Source organism: Colias eurytheme, chromosome 8, assembly GCF_061535395.1.
Source record: "Colias eurytheme isolate Ceu_HAF_F1 chromosome 8, ilColEury1 Martin Lab GWU primary, whole genome shotgun sequence".
Lineage (NCBI taxonomy): Eukaryota > Metazoa > Arthropoda > Insecta > Lepidoptera > Pieridae > Colias > Colias eurytheme.
Genome location: NC_142987.1, coordinates 3,801,943 through 3,818,763, shown reverse-complemented (window position 1 = coordinate 3,818,763; position 16,821 = coordinate 3,801,943). Strand labels below are relative to the sequence as shown.

The 16,821-nt window shown below is 32.6% G+C and overlaps 1 long non-coding RNA gene across 1 annotated transcript; it reads left to right on the top strand.

Moving 5' to 3' along the window:
* Positions 1-13,564: 13,564 nt before the first annotated feature.
* On the top strand, positions 13,565-14,761 carry LOC149906391 (uncharacterized). Its single transcript, XR_016456974.1, has 2 exons — positions 13,565-13,889; positions 14,210-14,761. It is a non-coding gene; the product is annotated as an uncharacterized LOC149906391 (long non-coding RNA).
* Positions 14,762-16,821: the final 2,060 nt, after the last annotated feature.

Here is a 16,821-nt window from a genome sequence, read left to right as displayed (position 1 = left end):
ACAGATAATAATTAAATTTGATTCATAACTAACTCATAACTCATAACTACCATAACTAACTCATAACTATCAAATAGATTTGTATTGAAAATTAAAATAAATAAATGAATTACATTTTATTAATTGGTTTTATTTTTACTAAATCAATCCTTTCTCCTGATAATAATAAAGATGTTGGATGTTGGTTCGATTTAAAATATGTTGCCACGTAACAATTAGCAATAAAAATATAACAATTATTTCGTTTTTTTGGTTACTTAATTATCTGTGGCACAAAACTTCTGTTTCGTGTCTATGGCATAAGCATATCATGCAAGATATCATGATAATATTTAATTTTTTAAATAGATAAATAAAACTACACACTGCAATATATTTTCTGTGGTACATTCGAAGACACGTTAAAATGTTGTCTCAAACATATAATGGTATGTTTGTCTTTAAAACTAATTTCCAATAAATGGTTCCTTGAAAACGTACAGCAAAGCTTGCAATTTCCGTTCGTTTTAGACTTTTAGTGAAATAACAAGAAGCGGAATACGATGCTTGTCTCAGTGCCATTTGTAAATAATATTTACGATCCTTTTAAATGGGAATTTTAGTTAGTTTGCGAATAACTAATATGTAGCAAATTTTGTGGGTTTGAATATACCTAAATAATTGATAGTTTTCATGCTCAATGACTTAAAAACGGAACTAAAATAATTGATTGGTTTCAATTTGAAAATTGTTAACATTAAATTATTTAAATCATCATCATGACAAAACCAAAGTCATTTTTACCAAAAATATTTCACTGAATAATATTTTTGGGAAAAACGTTTATTTTTCCAATTATTTAGATCAATTCAGCCAGCAATAATAATGGTACAAAAATAACATATATTAGTATTAAAATCAAAACAATTGTTTATCTGTATTTGAATGCACAGACGTATAAATTATGGTCTAGCGGATTTCGATCTCACCGCTCACAACACATTAGGTATGTATTTTCGCTTTAGTGCATATAATTTCACGTCGTAGAGATAAATATTGATAGTACAAAGTTTGCTAAGCTCTAAATTGAGAGAGTTCAGAGCTGTTGTAGACCATTCACAAACGGCGCTGATATTGCCTGAAGCTCTTCGTAATTATTGATCAAGCTCAAGCCATTGTAGCTATTAAATGCTACTAACTAAAGAGCGCAATTGTAGTTCCAACATTTAGGAAAAGGTATATTCCGTTGTGTATTAAATTATTATTACATATATCGTATTATTATTATAGAAAATCGTATTGCTCTTCAAATATACGAGGCAAGACGTGTTTGAGAGGAAATAAAAAATAAACCTTTCTTATTTAAATGTGATTTTCCCGGGACACAAAAAATAAAAATAAAAATTATTATCATAGTTTAATTTCAATTGGATACTAAAAAATAATGCTATATACAGCTTCTTAATTATAGGTTCCTGTGTTTCCTTCCACGTAGTTAGTAGTTTATGATAATTATGTCGTTATAAAACAATTTGACTTCACAATAACAGTCTTAAGATTTAACAAAAAATGATGAAATTCTTTACAACCTGCACAGGTTTCTCGCGTTTTTATTAGCTGGGGAACTCTAAAAACGTCGGTTGAACTAATGTAGCTAACAGCCGGTCGTCTTAATCCGGGATCTTGCGGCGGCTTGGTAAACACTAATCTTCGCCAACGTTGCTTCTGTCATAGATTATTATTGCAGCCCTTCACTTTGGGTTCATTTTTGAAAAAAAAAATAATGGATATAAGTACTAGTGATCCCCCCAGTTATTACTAAACTTTCTTCGCAAAGCACTATGTTAAAAAAAATGCGCCTCTAGATCCGATGCGTAGTTTTAAGATATAGGGATAGTCAGCGGCAAGAAGTGATTTTATTCATATATAAATTAAATAAGGCGATTGATTTATACAGACAATGCTTAGGCATTGCTTACCTCGATAAATCGACTGTACAGACACAAATAAAAATTTACGATTTGAACATGGTTACTGAGATTTACTCGTTCTAAAAAACGATCAAATAATCGATCATTAAATATACTACCGTAGATATTATTTCATTAAACAAGTAATTATTATTAAAAAAACAAAATACCCGACTGCACACTAAAAAAAAATATTATTATGTCTTTATCCCGTGGGACTTTTAGGATAAAATGTATCCTATGACACTCCCGTAATCAAGACAAATCTAACGATACCTCATACATCAAAACCCATCAAGCCGTTTAGGCTACAGGTGGTCACAAAGGAAAAGACATACATACATACTTACATACACTCGAAAAACATTACCCTCCTTCTTTGGCAGTCGGGTAAAAAGTTATACAGAAATTATTTTTTAAAATTGTGTAACATGAACCATGAAAGGTTTAAAAGACTACTAGTTACTATAAACAGGACGTTTAGTATAGATATGTCGTGGCCATATCGTAGATTTGCTCATTTCATGAAATGGCCAATTTAGTTTGGCCAGATCGTTACATCGTCAACGTTTCACGATTTGGTCATCCACATTTGGCCAGATCGTCGATCCGGCCAAACGTGGATGGCCATTTCACGAAATGCGACCATTTTTGTTTTGTTTCTTTTTTAAAAAGCGATTCACTATGTTGGCCATTTCATGAAATGACCAAATCTACGATATGGCCACGACAGATATATTATACCTATGTCAAATCCATTACGCGAAGTCGTCCACGGGTAAATAATGAATGGAATTGTTAATTAATAGAAGCTCTAATGATCACTACGGTGAATTGGTCATACATATTTCATGAATGTTGACAGAATGTACAATAATAATAACTAATTCATGTTACCGTGGTTCCTTGACATAATAATCTCTTTGTAAAATTAAAGGCCTTTAGTGAGGATCAAAGTAAAACTCAACAGGGCCTAGCTTTGAGTTCCTCGCAAATTAATTGATGAGTGTCTATTAATAATTGACTATTGTAAATCTGTAATACGTATATGCTAAATTTTCCATTGTTTCCAAATGATATAACAAGGTAGGATGAAATAAATCGACTTATCCGTATTATTGTTTCGGCTTACGAAGGAATCGCTGGAATTGTTTCATAAAAAGTGAGGTTATGAGAAAGTTTTTCACAACTTTCAAAAGATAAGTGTTTGGTTTTTTCTTATTTATTGACAAAGATTATTTATTTTATCTTTGAATTTATTATATTCAATTTTAGTAAAAGTATTTAATAAATAATTTAACCAAAGCACTTTTTTAACACAATATAATTATAATCAATTGCAATGGATACTTGTTTATTTCCAAGCCAATAATAGATGCGGAAATAAAATGACAAGTGATTTAGTAAAGAAGAACATACATATGAAGAAAAGGGAGAATTAATGAGTGCTTCATTTATTTTGCAAAATGTTCTTTGTACATACGAGTAAAATGCATTCATTGTTCATATATTTTATTGAACTTATAAAAATGTAATCTTTGGACCAATAGATTGTTTATTCTGTACATGTAAATCGAAACTTGAATGCAGTTCCATTCCAGTTATAACAAAATATTCTCTATTGTGGGTGCACTAATATCATTTTGTCATATCTAGAACTTAATCTATGACCAGAAAGAAATGGGGACTCTTTCCTGAGTTATTTCCCGAAGCACTCGTTTGGAATAAATAAACATCGCTCTGATACAGACGAGACGTAATTCCCTTATCGAGGCCACCACTAATCGATATCTTGATTAAATGCTACTATTTGCACAGTGAAATATATGGATTCCTTGACAAATCCCTCATTGAATATGGTGAGGCGTACGGATTAACGGTCTTAAAGTGTGGGCGATAAGAATCATAAAGCTATAAGTCGGGTTTTGGACAAATAGAGGATAATAAGCCCACGCTATAGCTCTAGGACAATTGTGCTTACGTAGGCTACGTAATACCTTAGTCGTTACGTTAACGTTAATTAAAGTTATCGGTGAAATAAATCATCAAAGGGAATTAAAAGTATTGATAACTCGTATATTGAAGGTTTAAATAAAATTATTCATAGAATTTTCCTAAGCTCTAAGATATATTTTTAGTAAAAAATGGGTAAGTCTCTTTATCCATGCGATATTTAGTATGTAAGGTCCAACAGTAGTATTAAAAGCACCTCTCAAGTCACTATTTAAGACTAGAGCTATTGTTTCTCAAATGAATAACAGACAACTAAACCATTGTTTTGTGCTTTTGAATTGGTCAAATTTGATTTGATTTAATTATTACAACAATAGTTAATTTCTTGAACAAATACTTTACCAACGTGTCAAAAAAAAGTTTTTAGGAAATTTTCAAATTTTCTACACCAGTATTATGCTTTTCATATTATTTGTTTCTCCCAATAATTTCACTTCATGGGCAAGATTGGCATTTTATGTTTAAGCGAGAGTTGAAACCCGTAAAGCAAATCCATTTCTCCCTTTTAATTCCTAACCTAAACCATTTAACCTCACAATCGTATAGATTTTAAGCATAGTCGCTATTTAAAAGGGATTTAATCGAGTATTAAGGGTATTACAATAGCGAAATGCACAAACATGAACGCAAATGTCTTTTCAACTGTGCCGATTCGGTACTACGGCTATAACATTCAGAGGTTTGTCGAATCTACGGGAGAAAATGATAGCTATTTAAAGTCGCTCAGAAAATACCCATTGGAGATAAGCGGTAATTGCTGACGATTATTGGGGAACGGCAAAATTTTCCAGAGCATTCTAAATTTTAATGGGCCATAGTGAAAGAGTGTTTATTCTTTTTTGTTTGTAGTATTTGTTGTTTGTTATAATGTCTTTGTAGTCTGTTTAATTTTGCATTTCAATATGTACTTTATTCTCTATTGAAATATAATTAATTCTGGCAGTTATTTACAAAAAAAAAAAACACACTACATAGCATTGTTTATTATTCACTAGCGGTCCGCCCTGGCTTCGCCCGTGCCCGTGTTTCCTTAGAACCATCCTCGTCCTTCAAGGAATATAAAAAAAAAGAATTAACGAAATCGGTTCAGCCGTTCTCGAGCTATGCGCTTACTTACCAACACATTTTGTGATTCCAACAAATTTTTATAATAGAGAAGATTAATCTTTAAACTAACCAAATTGAACAATACAAAAACATGTCATTCAACAATAATATCAGCACCAAGATATAAAAATTGCGACAAAATACCCTCTTCACAATAACACGTAACTTTAGTAGGGAATTCTGTTATTTGTCAACTTTTGACATACAATTAAGTAAGTGTCACAGACAATAATTAGGTTATATTAATTGTGTAGCGCAGCCTTAACTAATTGTAGCAGTGTCACCATGGTCGTTTCTCACGGAACTAGAGGGAAATTGAATTTAAGAATTTGCACGCAAAAATAGTACATGCATAAGAAAGACGCATTAAGTTGAATGCATTTATGTTTAAAAATAGAAAATCCATTAATTAAAAAAGCAAATCTACAATGTTATTAAACTTATCAAAAAAGTTACGAAAATATACAAAAACATAATTTTTACACCACACTTTACAGTTACAGTTCAGTTACAGGCTATATAATATTATAATAGTCCATTTCTTATCTACACAATACGGTACGAAGCCAGAGGATACCGCTAGTGCAGAAAAAAACTACTTACTTATTTTAATAAAATTTTTGAACATTTAATATGTGAAGAAACTTGGTGCAAAATACAGTTATTTAAAAATAAAAAAAAAAACGGATATTGTAATATCAAAAAATATTTACTACCTGCCAATGATCAGTAGGATATAAAATTTAAAACTTATTCCGTTTAAATCAAAAGCATTGTATACTTTCGAACCTTGTTTATTAAATAACTCCATCGCTCGTTTCATATAACAAACACAAAGTTTGTTGAGAACTCACTTACATAAAAGCTATTGTATTCATCTTTCATAATAATTCGTGAGATAAATGAGATAAACGTTTCCTTACACAAGGAAATGGACCCTCCATTTCCTGACGTGGAATTGTAAACATGTAGCGGAGTATAGTGCTCATTAGAGATATTACGGCTTGTCTTTTGATTGTATTCCGATATATTATTTACAAATTAAATGACATTATTTATTAGATATATTTTACACAATTTTTTAAAATTAAACATTTTTAGGCGCGTTGAGTGTCAAAAGGTCATGGCAATACCGTCACGTCATGGAGTAAGGTGACAATTTTGGTACTTTTGGATCTTGCTAAAGAAGTTTCACTTCTGACACGTGTGCTCAGCAAACATGCTCTTTTTTTCATAAGACATCTATCTGCAAAGAAATTATAAAACAAAACGCTTATTTTACTGCGATTCTATAACTTCCAATTAAGTTAGTGAAGTTGACACCAAGTTAAATCTATCTCCAAGAATCGAGCCATTGTTTCAATTGATTTTCAATTACCAACGATCCTAGAGCCGACTGGCTTTCTAATTACGAACGTAGGTCGGATCTAGACAGACTGAAATTAATTGAAGGTTTTATCTTGGTTTCGTGATTGTACATTTTGTATACTCAGTTAAGGAGTTGAGTGTCGGCGCTCCATTGAGATTGTTTGAGAGGTTAAATTGAATTCAAATACTCTCGATTGAATTGAAGGCACATTGTACAAAAGAACGTTATAGTTACGTGGTAACTATTTAATAATCTGTGATTATAGTTAGGTGTGCAATACGCATATTTTGTGATCTGTGATAATAATTTCAGTGAGGTGTATGCGATGTGAAAAAGGGGCGTGGGTTGAAAAGTACGGAGGAAGATCAAAAAAACATTGGTCGTTATGCTCAGCGATATAAAGCGTACCCAACATGTTTATATAATAATATTCTTTCATTTTTTGCAGATTTTATATTATGATAAGAAATCGATACCAATTGAAATTAGCATGGCAACAATCCTTTATACCATAATTATAACCAAATTTCCTAATATATTAGACTACAAGCCCGCATAGGAAAAAAATATGGGTCAAATGAACCACCAGGGGACATATCTAGAACGATAGAAGAGCATAAAATAATAAGATTCATCACTATGCCGTCACTTGTAAGCTGTCCAACTGAGTGCAGATGAGAATTGAAAAGTACAGGTAGACTCGGTAAATTTTGGTCATATATTTTTGTACGGCATTCTTAACCATCGATAGATCCATTAAAAATAATAAGAAACCGCTCAGTGCCGTACAAAAATGGTGGTCCACCAAGTCGGAATTTTTATTTAATTTCCGAGAGTTACCGGGGGTAAATTTGGTCATTTGACCATGTACGGCATCTGTGTCATACTATTGCTATACTGCTTTTAATTCATTATTCTGCAACGCCGTACAAAAATCATGGGGACAAGGGGAAAAAATCGAGAGTTGCAATCCCCTCTCTTTCCCCACTCCAGGGGGTCATTTGACTAAGTACGGCTTCGGTTCCAAAACATTATCTAGCACTCAAAAGTACTATTAAAAGCAATGCCGTCAAAAAATAATTGTTCTTTTAAATGTATACCAATAATCATCTTAATTTCATCGAATTCTTGATATAAAGAGCTGTAAGGTCATTTGACCCTGTACGGGAACTTTTTTTTAACATGATATTGTAAAATTCAATTGTTGTATAGTAGGTATTGCCGTTCAAAAGAAACCGTTCTAAAAAAAGTTATAGAGAAATGCAAAACCGGAAATTTTGTTAAAGTTTAAACATCGTAGATTAATGAAATATAATAGTTTTCTACACTTTATTCGTTGTTTTAAATAGTATTAACATAGATAAATTAGGAAAAAACGATGCCGTACATTTTTGTGCAGACCACATCTTTTAGGCTGATGAAAGCGACGAAAGCTACAATTTTAAGGGTGCTTTATGGCAATTTGATACAGTACGGCATTAACATATTTTTACCCAACTACGGCAAAGCAAAAGGAGGGTTATGGTTTTGACAGGTCATGTATGTATGTTCATCTATTCCCTCGTAACTTCTAAACTACTTATCAGAATTCGACAAATGACATATCATTAGAAGCGTCTGAATTGTTCACTGGATAACCAGCGACCAGCTAGCTAAAGGCTATATGGGGTTTCACAAAATCTAATGTGGCGCCCTCTAGCGGACAAAACATACAGAGTAAAAAAATAAAGTTAAGATAAATATGCCGTGTTTGGTATCATTTGAAAGCGCTTTACTTGTACATTTTGAATATGTATATATTACTAGCATTTGCTTGTGACTTTACCTGTATTCATGGGCTGATTGCATATAATTCACATCTTTTCGTTCATAGCTTTTTTATTAGTTCATCAATTTAACGGAGTCCATTCCACCTGACTCCGACTTTCCAAGGTGATAATTAACCACCTCGAGCTTCTTAATATTAATGTATATTTATATTTTATTATCAAAATATAAAGCAAACATTTCGTTATATGGATTTTTTTTCTTTTTCAGATTTTTCCCCTTTGAACCAACGAAAATGTACGGCACATGAAAAAATATTATCTATGCATAAAATACTTTAAAAATAAATTTATTTCGTGTTGTATCAAATGACCCCCTGGAGTGGGGAAAGAGAGGGGATTACAACTCTCGATTTTTTCCCCTTGTCCCCATGATTTTTGTACGGCGTTGCGGAATAATGGATTAAAAGCAGTATAGCAATAGTATGACACAGATGCCGTACATGGTCAAATGACCAAATTTACCCCCGGTAACTCTCGGAAATTAAATAAAAATTCCGACTTGGTGGACCACCATTTTTGTGCGGCACTGAGCGGTTTCTTATTATTTTTAATGGATCTATCGATGGTTAAGAATGCCGTACAAAAATATATGACCAAAATTTACCGAGTCTACCTGTACTTTTCAATTCTCATCTGCACTCAGTTGGACAGCTTACAAGTGACGGCATAGTGATGAATCTTATTATTTTTTGCTCTTCTATCGTTCTAGATATGTCCTCTGGTGGTTCATTAATCATTTGACCCATATTTTTTTCCTATGCGGGCTTGTAGTCTATATATTTATTTGAAACGTATTCATGTTTAGATCATTTGTATGATTCGATCATTATTAAGGATTGACAGATTGATTATTGATTATTGTATGTCGTATTGAAAAATGAAAAAATAAATGTAATCCGTCAAGCTATGTTGTGCTAAATAACGGAAACGAAGATATAATTTTTATCTGCGTTCCCAATAACCTAGCAGCTTTACATTTTTAAGGTTATATCTGATTGCTATTATAGCTAATATTTGTACCTATAATAATTTCCTTGTCCTTGTATTTTACGATCGCAACATTGTATAAAAACTTCTATTCATCCTTTGTGCGAATACACAATGAAGAATCTTTTGTTGCGAGGTATAATTAAATACAAATTAACCACGGCCTGCTTGTTTGCCCACTATTTGTCTTTTGTGAAATTTATTAAGATTTATTATGAGTGATGAATGTTCATTCAAATTGTGAATAGAAATTATGTTCCTTTTTCCTGACTTTATATTCTGTATTTAGTCGAGCTTTTTGAAACATAATAGGTATGGTATCCTGATATCAGGAATTTTGATAGATCCTTTAGGAAGAATATGAAATATGCAATATGGAGAAATAACTTTGCCGTTTACACCCGCGGACAAACTTAGTATTTATGTATCTCATGTGTAATCCAAATACGTTCAGCAGTTTTTTCTTGAAAGAATTACAAATATCTTTCGCATTTGTTAGTAGGATAATGAAGTTGTGTATAAATGGTATGAGGATATAAATTGCCATAGGATTAATTACGAGATATAATTATCACTCTAATCAAAATATGGCATATAATTCATAATTAAAAGCTATTAAGTGACACATATACATTGTTAACGGTTCATTCTAAAAGCATATTATACTGCGACTAATTAACAACAAATGTTGCCAGTAGCGTCTGTAATGATTTGTTACATATAAATATATCTTATTTATCATTAATTAATATAGGTATTCCAAACACCTTTTGAAGGTACTAACCTGAATATCGCGCGTTCATACCTACTGATTTTGTATATAAAAAAATTCGCGAAAAATTTTCCTTAGAGTTCTAAAAAAGAAAAAGTGTTGAAAAACAGTAAAAGAAAATAAAATTTTTGCATTTCGGAATTTCAACGCCATACTGTCAAATATTTCATGTTTATGATATGTCAACCGCCTTGTTTAAAAAAAATTGCAACAAGGAAGTTTCAGTGTTGTTTTCGTTCGAACGTAAATCATAGAGGGCGTTAATATTTTATCATTGGCGTAGGACGTCAAACGCGTTGTATATTACACGCTCGTGTGAAAGTGGCTTTATGTTTTATGGGTGCCTGATATTACACGCTTGTGTTAAAGTGGCCTTATGTTTTATGGGTGCCTGCTTGCTCTGCGGTCGGTCTTGCTTTGGCTTTAGTTCACACATAACGCTCGACTGCACCATTGCTCGACCGAATTGGTTACAAGTAGTGTATAAACAGAGTATATGGTTAATTAATATGCTTGGGTATAAAATTATAAGGAAGCATGCATTTAATCAATGTATTTTGTAAGAAAGTAGGCGCATTTCGTTAGATTATGGTGAAAAGACTCTTCAATACTCAAACCAATGAACAAAAATATAATTGCGTATTTGTAGATAATTAAGAATTGGACAATTAAAATTAAGGAAAAGTTCTACTTCATGAGGATTCATGATTCTACGAAGTTCGCCGGGTCAGCTATTATTGTATAAAATATAGATAACAGACAATGCTGCTTCATAATTTCACGTCTACAAAGCTTATCTCTAGGAAATATTTATCTTACTAGCTTGTACTCTAACGAAAACTTATATATTTGAAGTCGTAAATTTAGTCGTTAATGTGCATGTAAATAAATAATTTATTAATTATATGGATAGACTTACATTAAAATAAAACGCCCTTGTAACTTTAGCCTCTTAAAACTTTAAAGGCTTTTACGACTGAAGCGTAGTAAAACCAAAGCAAAACTAAAAAGTGACGCTCGCACGCCGCATTCCTTTGGCTGCGAGCCTCGTGGGCTCTGGTTTTTTGCCAGAATCCGAAATGCCTTCGCGGAAATGTGGTCCGTATGTTCTAAAAAATTCACGGAATATGCACGTAAAATTAGGCATAGAACATTTTAATTAAATTACTCTGAAAACTTTATTAAATTAGTCTTGAATCGTATTGTATACGCGGTCTTAACAGTCAATGTAAGTACATTATTAATTGATACTAATATGTGTTTTTAATTCTTCGCTTTCTAGACTCAAGAGCGGTTCCAATATTTAGATACTTAACGTTATTTCGTCGTTATTGGACACATCCTCCCCGTAGTCCTTTAGCTTTCGTTTAAAAGCGAAAAGCTGTAATTAATTATCATAAACCATATCCCTAGTTATTGAAAAATCGAGTGTCCGTTTCACCTCATTCCCCTCCTCACGGTGCTTTATCATTACGGTCAATACGTCAATTAATTCAATAATGGTTCAAGTAGGAATTTAACGCAGAGCAGGGTAGCTCTGAGAGTGAACGAGGGTCCTCCATATCGACGCGCTTTGATCGACGGAGCCCGGTATACTCACATGGGTTAAATATGCGCACGTAATTTTCTTAACTACCGGTTCATTAGTCATTGATACCTATGGATTTTTCATTTTCATTCATAATCTATATAAATTTACGAAATTTTAACTTTATCATGCAAATTCTTCCAAATACTTTTTTTATTACAATACATAACTATTATTTATAGATAATGAATTTCAATTTGAATTTTTAATGGTGTTCACTTCATGATAATAATATGCATCATGCTTTCAGTGTCAGTGTTTTCAATAACAAAATTTAAGTGCTCATGCTAAAAGCTTCACTACTTTCATACCTTTACGAATATTTGATTAAGAAGTACCATATCTAATTTAACGAAAATCTCCTATAAAACTTGGTAGAAAATCCTTGTGCTAAAAAACCCGCATAATTCCCGCGGAACCCATTTCGCGGAATGCTCTTCACTTATTTTACATGTGAATTTGATGTATGAGTTTTCGATGGACCGGAGTGGTGTAAACAATACGTTTTATTGACACGTTGGTGAAGATTTATTCGCATTCGCAAAATGGAGATTTTTTCATGATTTAAATTCGCGCATCGTGTTAACAGATTTTATTGCAAAATTTTGTATACATATGTATACGCTACCTTCTACCATTCGAATGTCGTTTACATGTAACAACATTACAATAGAACTGAAGAGAACATACTAAATAGTCGATACATTAGTTTAGTATAAGTTTCCAATTTCCATCGACTTAACACACAATCTCATCCAAAGTTACCTTTGTTGTCATATAAAAGTCGCATCTATAATTATAACACTGGAGAACTAATTAAAGCACATTAACGAGGCTCATATCTCGCATTTCAAGTAGATTTGCTGAGATTCAGAATTAAGACGCGAAGTAAGTCACCTGATTAATTTAGATCGGTGTTCCGTAGCTACTCGCGAGTTTGTGATTATATTCGGCATAATCTCTAAATTCGGGGCAAGCTCATTGGATTAGCGAAAATTTCACTTACCTCCCTTAGTAATTACGAACGCTTGAAAATATTAATTATGAAAGCCTCTCATGGCGTCTTTGCGTTTGTTACAGTGGTGTGGGCGTGTGGAGTTTGTCATCAAAGTATTATGCTGTGAAGTTATGAACACATGAGACTTGTAACTTTGGTTGTTTTCCTAAACTTATCGGACAATGTGATCAGGTTTTAAATATGTATTTTGGTGATGATTACCCAAAATAGACATACTTATGATTGTAAAATATTTTTGTTGTTAAATAAACAACATACGTTAATATGGAAATTTTATTATATAAACAATATAATAACTGCAATAATACGACTAGATGACAATACAAGACAATACAGAATAGCTGTTATACCACAGATAATACAATACTATATCTACTAGTACATAGTTACCTAGGGGAGATGGGCCCAAAGGGGGCACCTTACGGGAAAATTAAAAAAAATGAAGTTTGAAAAGAAGTTAATCCATTTATTTTTTTGCCAAAAGTTCCATTAATAAATACTTTTGAATGCTAAGTGGTTAAATTTGTCAAAAGTTAAAGTATATAATAATTATTAACAGATTTCTAAAAGCCTACGATTGCCCGCTTTGCCCGAAGGGGAGGCCTAAAGCGGGCTTTCGTTTAGGGCAAAACGGGCAGTAGTTGGGTAAAGCGGGCAGGCCTGGATTTAAACAGTAGATTTCGAAATATACAGCCACAAATAATATATACAATAATAAATAGAGTAAAAGACACAAAAATATTTTATAAGTTATGTATTTCAAACAGTCATACAATTATTTTTAAATGAATATATGAAACAAAGGAACTTCTTAGGAGCTTTAGACTTTTAGGTACAATATTTCCAGATATATCTGAAATAATATTTAAAAAAATAACGCCCTGTTTACAGTCTATCATTATTTAGTCTCTAATAAGCGATACAATTATTTCATATATAGTACGACATAAAAGAGATGAAATTAATTATTTTGGAACTAATTCGTTTTTCATTACCTGGCAACCCTGAATTGGCAATGTAGCTGTCAAGTTGAATAAAAATTTGTTGTTTTTTTCGTGAAGTGGAGAATTATTGAGATAAAATTGTTATTTAGAACAAGAAATTTAAATAAAAAAGGAGACATCATGAAAAAGGTTAAACGTAGCGGTGTCCGTGATGTGGTGTATAAAGTTTTTATTCGGTGTTTGTCCGAATTTCAAGCTGGAAATTTATTGACTGATTTGGAAAACGTTTACAAACGTACAGCAGAATATACCGGTGAGATTCCATTTATTTTTGCTCAGTACTACGTAAAATAGAATATTCCATTAGTGACGAGTGTTTAATGTATGTATGTATGGCGATTATTACGTTTTCGCAATTTAATTTGAGGTTATTTGTATGTAAACAAAAACTAGTTTTTATAGTGCGACCAGCACAATTTGAGTCAAGAAGTTATATCCAATCCAACCAGCCTCAAATAAAGTACCTAGTTTAGATTTTACTACATTGTATAGTGATAACTGTTTTCATACAGCTATCTATCTATTAATCAAACCATAAGAAAAAAAATCATATTTACTGTATCATATTTACAGATACTGAAGATGCCCCGTACCCTCTTGCCAGTACTTCGAAACAGAGTGATGATCAGTCCTTTGAAGGAGTAGAATATTCAGATTTTGATGAATTATATTAATGTACAAAATTTATCTACAAAAAAAATAAAAATATGTGGTTTTCAAATCGCCTTGTTTTTTTCTACCCGACGGACCCAGAAAGAGGGTAATGTGTTTGAGCTGCATGTATGCTTGTTTGTTTGTATGTTTGATTCTATGTGCGCCTCTGCAGTCTAAACACTTGACCGATTTTTATAAAATAACTAATTCCAAATACATTTAAGTAAAATTTGACCCAGGTAGGTCAATTAAAATACTAATGTATTTTTGTCTTAAATTTACACTATTGCTACAATGAAACAATTATAACGGTTTAAATCGCGGTATTTATTTTAGATTATATTATATAGATTTTTGGATTTTTATTCTATAGTATCAAGATCGCTTGCGTCGCAGTATCAGTGTTGCTATATGAGCGACGGTGGCGCCCTCATTTATTTTCATCTCTTTTGTGTCGCACTGTATATATATTTTTTTATAAATCCTAAAATAATGTAATAGGTAGGTATACAAGTTCCAAAAATTCTTGTTTAGACAGCCCGTAAAATAAAGAGTCCATGTGGAGTACGTATTCCAAAAGCTCCATTTCTTGTTCCGTAGAAAAGACAGTAAGTAGTAAACCTACTAAGCTTTACATTACACGAACCCAATTTAAGATGTCTGCAATGTCGTTCTTGGAATCCCATATTTAGTTGTTACTTTTTTGACAGGTTTTCCTAACTCTTGCACTTCTCGTTTTGCTTGCTGCATAGTTGAGCGTTGTCATGAGGCTTGTGAAGTTTTACGCTTATATTTACGCCGTTTATAAGCGGTCATCTGAAAGGAAAAAGCAAATTAACAAAAGAATGTAGGTAACATTTTAGCGGACGGGGCAAAGCGGGCGCGTGCCCGCTTTACCCTGCCCGCTTTGCCTTTTTCGACATTTGAAAGGTTCAGACGTAATTCTACCTCAAAATTTTTAGACACGTGGATTTTTATGGAACCAAAATATGGCCAGATAGCCACTTAATAACTAACAAATTTTGGTTAAAGGATTGTAAACACCAAAATAAAAAGAACACATATTACATACCTTGCAATATTTTTCAAAAATCGTCGAAAAACATTTATTTGTTGCAGCTTGTAAATGCGTGCTCGCAAGCGAATCCAACGACTGCCGCAAGGTGGGAGGGGTGTGGGGATCGTGCTCACGAGTCGCGCGCGCGCCATTATTTAAAATTCCGATACTATACTGAGTGCCCTCTTTAGGCTCTGTGCCCACTTTAGGCCCCTTTCAGAGATGCTGAACTTTGTCTAGCAACTACGGACTATTTTAATCAAATTCAATCCAATATTTTATTCAACTTTTTGCAAATCACTTGAAGTGGAAGTACATGTCACATAATTTATTCGATTTTATTCTGGAGAGAAGTAAGTCAAAGTAATCCGATTAAAGCGGCTTGATGCTTTATCGGTTTTAACTTCGGAAAATTCTTTACGTTAATTACTAAATAGAAGATAAATATAGCTCTATCTTAATTATTTTTGTATAGGTAATTGTTCTAATACATTATTTAAGATACATCTTTACGCCAAGGGAACTTACGAAATTATTAAATACAACGACAAGATATTTTGTAGTCAATTTCATATCGTAAATGTAAAAATGAAAATTATGAACTTACTCATCTCTATTCATTTATCTCCAAAAGTGTGATCTTCAACTACATTTTAATTCGAAGCAAAGCCGAGTATTTATGTAAGCGATTGTAAGATCCCAAGGTCAAAACAACGTTATTATCACCCAGTATTATCTTCGTTAACGGAATCGAAATGAAATCATTAATTTTGTCTGCAATTCAAATTTTCTTTAAGGAGTTGGTTCGTTCGCCGATTAAATTAGCCCGAAATTCGGTAGGCTTAGTTTGTTGAACGTAATTACTCATTTTGTTGTTAATTAAGTTTAAATAATATTTATGTCAATGCGAATAAAGTCCCTAATGAAGGGTGGTATGTTATAGAAGTTAATTTCAGTGTAATGAATTGTCTTTTTCGTGTTGCTTAAAAGTGATCTAAGTAATGACTGTCGTCAATTTATGAAACTAATAAAAAAAGACGTGTGGCACTCGGGGACTGCCGCGGTAAAGCTATTGCATAGCATACCTTCAATGCCTCATCATGCCACACCTCCGAGCCCGTCGGAGTGGGGAGCGTGAGGTTTTTTCGTTACGGAATTTCTCATTCGGTCCCCGCGCTCAAGGCCCGCGATAGAAGCTAGGAGAAGCTAGGCAATAGCTTAAAATCTTCTAAGCTTATTTAGACTTACAAGCTTTTCATTATTTTGGCAATTATGCTGTCTATTAAAAATTATGTCAGTTTGTATAAAAAATATTTGTATGCAAACCAATCTATCTATAGAAAATTATACCCGGGATTCGAACCCTCTTGAACAAACATACTAAAAAATAGAAATGTATCCTTAACATTTCCCCTACAAACAAAACTATAAACTATAGAAAATTAGTTCCAACACATGTAATATGACCACAACG